The following is a 6,511-nucleotide window of genomic DNA, read 5'->3' as shown; positions in this document are numbered from 1 at the left end:
GCAGGCGGGCCAATGGGAGAGCGGGAAAGGCCCGGAGGCGGGGCCTCTTGCGACGGGACGGGCGAGCAGGGGCGGTCCCCGGCGCGGCGGATGGGGGCGGAGGGGGCGGAGGGAGCGGAGGGGGCGGAGGCAGCGGAGGGCGGGCCGGGCTCTGGCCCCGGGGGCGTGCTGGGAGGAAGGAAGGGCCCAGCGTGCAGGTGACTCCGTCCGGCCGCTGCGCGGGAGTGCGGGGTAGGGGCAGCGCGGTGTGGCACCCTCGTCGCCCAGCAACGGTTCCCCCGACCCAGTCGCCAGGCGCCAGACGGGAGCGATGGGTCCATTAGGGCTCTGCCCCTCGATTGGGTGACGACGCGGGCAAAGCACCCAATACTACCAACTCAGCGTGTCCCACTCGCCCAGCCTGGCTCATTACCTATGTAATGGACTTTCGTCCTTAACCACAGACCCGACAAGGGGGTGTCCTTGCCTCCATTTTACTAATGAGAAAATGAAGACTCAGAGAGGTGAGCCAGCTTGCTCAAGATCACACAGGAAGAAGAGGCGGGGGTTCTTAACAAGTAAGAGTGGGCGCTAGTGGTAAAGAACCCGCTTGCCAATGCAGGAGACACAAGAGACTCGGGTTCCATCCCTGGGTTGGGACGATCCCCTGGAGGAGGGCATGGCAACCCACTCCAGTATTCTTGCCTGGCGAATTCCGTAGAGGAGCCTGAAAGGTTACAGTCCATAGCGTCACAAAGAGCCAAGCAACTTAGCACAATCTAAGCGCAAAGTGAGTTCTGGAATCATAGGGCCTTCCCATTTAAATGCCCCCTCCTCACAGGGAGTCTTTCTCTGTTTAAGAACCTCATTTTGTGTTCTTGGGTGTGGACTGTTTCTCTTTCCCAAAGCACTTGGTGGTTTTTAAGAGGTTCTTTGCCTGCAGGAGCTCCTCTAAGCCTACAGCTGAGGAGGGACTGTGATGGAATTTGTTGCTAAGTGCATGGAATGGCTTATGGAGCATTGTGACTCAAGCCCTGTGTTACCTTAAGCAAAGTATTTAACCTCTCTGTGCCTCAGCTTCACCTTCTGTAAAATGAGATGATGCTATCATCTCACAGGCTGCTGTAAGGATTAAGTGTTTATTTAAATAAAGCACCTAGAACACTCCCTTTATCCCTAGTTAGTTCTCCTTAGGTAAGACATAGGGTGATTGGAATAATTACCATCTCAGTGATTCTGCCATCTCACTTTGGGGTTCAGAAATTATTTCTGTCATGATTATAATTACTATCCCCATTTCACAAATTAAAGAAGTGGAGGCCCAGGGAGCTGAAGTTCTCCCAGCATTTCCCACTGGAATTCTCTCCACCCTGAGAAATGAGACCACGGATAAGTCCTCCTAGACACTGGCCTTCTGGCATTGCTGAGCAGTGGTCTCATCCTACCCCTATACCTCACTCAGGCATTTATTTGGTCCTTGGGAGAGTGAGTGAACGGACAGAAGACCTCAGCTACCACCCTTGCCCAGTGGCATGGGCACTGGGCACCTGACAGCACCAGCCTCCTTGCTGGTTTCCAGGCCCCCGGGACTCTCTTCCAGTACCCTCAACACAGTGATTAGAACACTCCCCTGCCCAGAGTTCTTCAACACTTCTCCACTGCTGAGAGGTACATTCTTGTGCCAGCAGTCAGTGCTCATTATCATATGGCCCCTGCCTGCTGTCCTTCATCATTAGACACACACACGTTTCACGTGCTAGGGCTGCACAAGCACCAGGACGTCCCAGAATAAGCCAGGTCCCCTGTGCCTCCCTAATGGCACATGTTGTTCTGTGCTGTGTCTGGAACACTTCCCTTCCTGTCCTCTTATGCCCCAACACACACACACTCACTCTCTCCCTCCCCTCCCTCCAAATGTTTGTTTACCTGGAAAATTCCTCCTCACCCTTCAAGTCTCAGTCCAAAGGAAGCCAGAGTGCCCCCAGCACAGACTGAGAATCTCCGTGTCCAGAGCTCCCTGCATCTGTATACTCTACAACTCAAGTGATGACCACACTGTGTCCTGACCAGTTCTATGTCAGTGTCCTTACAAACTGTGAGCTCCCTGTGGGCAGGAAGAGTGGTTTTCGTCTATATCATGTAAAGCCCAGGGCCTCAGCCCATATCAGGTTTTTCACAAATGTTGGTCCAGTGAGTGAATGCACAAGTGAACCAATGACTGCCTTACTGCAACTTGCCCTGGTAAGAGGGATGGTACAGCTTTAGGGACCCAGGAGTGACTTCTTAAACAGAGCTTTGGGGTTATCCAGTTTCAGACCATTCTTCTATTGAGGATAACAATATGAGGCTCAGAGAAGGGAGACAATGGCCTAAAGCCACACCAGTTAGGAGCAGAGACAGAACTCCAGCCTTAGGTTTCCTGGCTCTTGACCTTGGACTAATTTCACTATCCAGCCTGAGAGATGTTTAATGCTGCTCTGAGTAACTGTCTGGGTGGTTCCACTAGCAGTTCTGTCTCTCAGCTCCTGATTTTCCTCACCCCTGGATGAGAGAAGAGCTGCCAGTTCGTTGAGCCTCAATTGCCGTATCTGTCCAATGGGGAAAATCTGCGGAGCCTCTAGGGGCTGCAAGGACTCTGCAAGGAGACACAGATGCATGGAGGTGGTAGGGACAGGGTGGGCTCTGAGGTTGGCTAGAGCAGGCTTCAAATCCTAGCTCTCCCCTATGTGTGACCTAGAACGAGTGAGTTTCATTCCTTCATCTATGAAATGGACAATGTGAACCATACCTGTTACACCCAAGGGCGAGGATTCAATGCAATCAGGTGTACCACTCACTGAACACAGAGCTGAGCACATAGTAGGTGCACAATAAATGCTGGTTATCATCACCAGCAGCAGCATCCCAGAGTCCATTTCCACATTTCTCTTCCCCTGCTCTCCCACCAAGGACTTACCTGCTCCCTCCTGCTGGACTACTCTGTGTTAGTGACCTTTAGTTGGGCTGATAAGGTAATTCCCGCCCCTTAAAGATACCACCCTGCCTAGATAACCATGTTTGCTTGGTTATCCTTGTGCCTTAACCCCCATAGAGAAGCAGAGAGGAAATGAAGAAGTGGATGGGGGACTTCCCCAGTGGTCCAGTAGTTATGACTCCACACTTCCCCTGCAGGGAGCAGAGGTTTGATCCCTGGTTGGGGAAATAAGATCCCACATGCCATGTGGCCAAAAAATAAACAAAAATAAATAAACTGAGCCAAGATATATCTTTTTTAAATACTAAAAAGAAGAAGCAGATGGGAAAGTTAGTGTTTGGACACTGCCCCCCACCCCACCCCCTCACACCTCTGTACATCCTGATGTCTCTGAGCCAGTCCTCCCCACAGCCCTGATCATCGGCATATATATATTGTTTTCCCATTAGACAGATGTGGCAACTGAGGCTTGGTGAGTTTGGCTGCAGCCATGCTCTCATCAAGAAATGAGGAAAATCAGCAAGCGGCTGGTTCCTCTAAACCCTAGCCATGCACCCTTGGGCAAGTCCACCTCACCTCCCTGAGTTTACACTGTGTCTAATTACAGCATCTAGTGTGCCCAGCTTCGGAGAAGGCAATGGCACCCCACTCCAGCACTCCTGCCTGGAAAATCCCATGGACGGAGGAGCCTGGTAGGCTGCAGTCCATGGGGTCGATAAGTCGGACACGACTGAGCAACTTCACTTTCACTTTTCACTTTCATGCACTGGAGAAGGAAATGGCAACCCACTCCAGTGTTCTTGCCTGGAGAATCCCAGGGACGGGGGAGCCTGATGGGCTGCCGTCTATGGGGTCGCACAGAGTCAGACACGACTGAAGCGACTTAGCAGCAGCAGCAGCAATGTGCCCAGCTTAGAGCTAGACCCCCAGCTTATCAGAGTACAAGAACCAGCCTGTCGTTGAGAGAAGAGAGCCCACAAGCCAGCCTGTGGCCCCTGGAGGTGGCCAGGCCTGCTCCCTCCACCGTGATGCAGGGGCCAGAGAGAGCAAATCTCAGCTGCCTCCCCTCCCCTCTCCTCGCTCTTGAGGAAACCCCAAACCAGAGGCCTGAGTGTTTACAGCCCTCTCTGGGTAGAGGATGGGTTACGTAATGCCAGATGTTTGTGCAACTGGCTCAGGCCCAGGTCTGAGACACACTTTGCAATCCCAGAGCCCCTCGCAGGCCCTCTCTCCCTCTCCCCCTCCCCCACTCCCAGCCTGGCTGCCCTTGGCCTATATGCTGATTGGGAGCTTCAGCTGTGTGGATTATTCCATCACCCTTCACCCTGCAAGCTGAAAGCGGCCCCAGACCAGTCCTGCAGGTGGGACAGGCCCCTCACCGCAGAGACCAAGGGAGCTCAGGGCTCTGCTTCCAGCTCTCCTTTCTCAAGTGCGGGTCCCACATCTCTCCCTTTCAGCCCCTACTGGTTTTCCTCTGCCTAACACCAGCCTCCTCCCTCCCCTCCCCGCCCCCACCCTCACCCCTCCCACCCCACTGGAGCCAGCCTACCCTTTGCCACCTGAGGACCCCCAGAGACAGCAGGAACGGATTGAACAGCGTGGGACGGTCCCCGGGCATCCGCCATGAGGTCACCAGTCGGCCCTTGAGTGGGTTCCCAGCCTTGCCCTCTGCTGGCCTCTTGTCTGCCTGTCAAACAGGGTCCAGTATTGGCCCCCAGGTCCCTTTGGTGGGATGGGGGAGTCCCTGATGACAGCCTCCCCTGCCCATGCTGCCATGCCCACCTCACAGGCCCAGAGTTGCCATCTTCCTCCATCCCAGAACTGCCGAGAAAAGAGCTTGTGAACTCGTTCACCCGTGAGGTATTGGTTGGCAGGGCTCTGGGGGCTCAGCACCCTTGGGAATGTGCACTTCTCCACCCTCAAATTGGACCCCAGGGAGCCAGCGGGAGAGGAATGCAGACCACAGATGTGTGTTCAGCCCGCATAGGGTTTTCAGATTATTTTGCATTAGGTTCCAGTGTTAATCAAGAGGTTAACACATAACTACATATTTCCAGCTTCTCTTGAAATATCTAAAGATGGAGAAACTCTGGGTCCCTCTTCCCCATGGCAACAATCCTCTGGAGCCAAGGAGTCACCCAAGTGTCCCCTAACCCCGAGTCCCCCATCTGCCTACTCTCCTCACCTTTGTGAAAGGAATGAGTCCCAGACATCTACAGTCATACCCAGCAGAGCCCCCAAGTGCACCCGCTTTGGAGTCATCTTTGTTTGGGGATTCCCTAGTGGCTCAGCTGGTAAAGAATCCACCGGCAATGCAGGAGACCTGGGTTCGATCGCTGGGTTGGGAAGATCCCCTGGAGAAGGGAATGGCTACCCACTCCAATATTCTGGCCTGGAGAATTCCATGGACTGTATAGTCCATGGGGGTCTCAAAGAGTTGGACACGACTGAGCGACTTTCACCTTCACTCGTTGGGGAAACTGAGGCCCCTGTGAAGCAGAGGCATTTGCCCAAAGTCACAGAGGAGGTTACTGGCACAGGCAGGACAGAACCCAGGTGTCCCAAGTCCCCAGTATCCAGAGATTCTCTGGATGTGGGACATGAAGCATCAAAGCACATGTCCAGAGGACACTGTGGAGGAGGACGGCCCAGACCCTGCACCACATCCCCGTCACAGCCCTGACCACTAGACCGTAGGCTCCATGATGGCACTCCAGTTCACCTCTGGCGCACACACAGGCATATAGAAGGTGCTCACTAAGTATGCAAGCGAATGAATGAATGAATGAGGCAGTTGTCATTCTGTCCAGTCTACGCTTCCTGGGGGTGGACTGAGAGGTTTTCTGGGTTGCTGGGGCAGGCCCATTTCATGGAGCCTAAAGGGAGACCACTATATTTCTATTTCCTCTTTGTTCACAAAACTCTGGTCCCAGGAAGTGTGAAGAAATAACTCAGAAAGAGGAGGAGCAAAGCTGCCGGAGTCCCTGGGAGAACTGGAAGCACCTTTAGTGACCAGTCCCCATCACCTCCCATTTCACAGATGGCCCACTCAGCAGTGAGCATGCTGCTTCTACTCTGCGAGGCCACGAAGGCAATCAGGGCAGGGCTGGGAAGCGGTGTTGCGGGGGGAGCAGGGAGAGGCCTGGGTAGGGGGTTCTGAGTCCCAGGTCCTAATTTGAGCTCTGCCACCGGTGGGCTATATGATCCAGGATGACTGCCCTGCCCCTCGTTTCCTCCTCTGCCCAACAGTCAGGGGTCGGGCAGAATCCCCCCAGCTCAGACTAGGAGCAAGGCCAGACAGACACCCCCTCACCCCGTCACACCCGGCTTTTCAGGAGCCAGCATGAGAAACAGCAGAACAACAGGATTAGAGAAGCACTGGCCCCAAGCAGCCTGGTCTTCCTCTCCCGCCTCCCGCTGCCCCAGGCCCTCGGCTCTGACCTCACCTCTCTGGAGGCTGAGGGTGATGAAAACAGTCTGTTTGGCAGGTCCTGGGGAGGGGCGGGGCAGAGCATGTGCTCCAGCTGCAGCCAGGCTTCCCAGCAGCCTTGGCGGGTC

The sequence above is a fragment of the Bos grunniens genome, chromosome 5 (assembly GCF_055505025.1).
Source record: "Bos grunniens cultivar Pamir isolate PY7600 chromosome 5, Bosgru_T2T1.0, whole genome shotgun sequence".
In the NCBI taxonomy this organism is placed as follows: Eukaryota; Metazoa; Chordata; class Mammalia; order Artiodactyla; family Bovidae; genus Bos; species Bos grunniens.
This window is presented reverse-complemented; position numbering follows the sequence as displayed.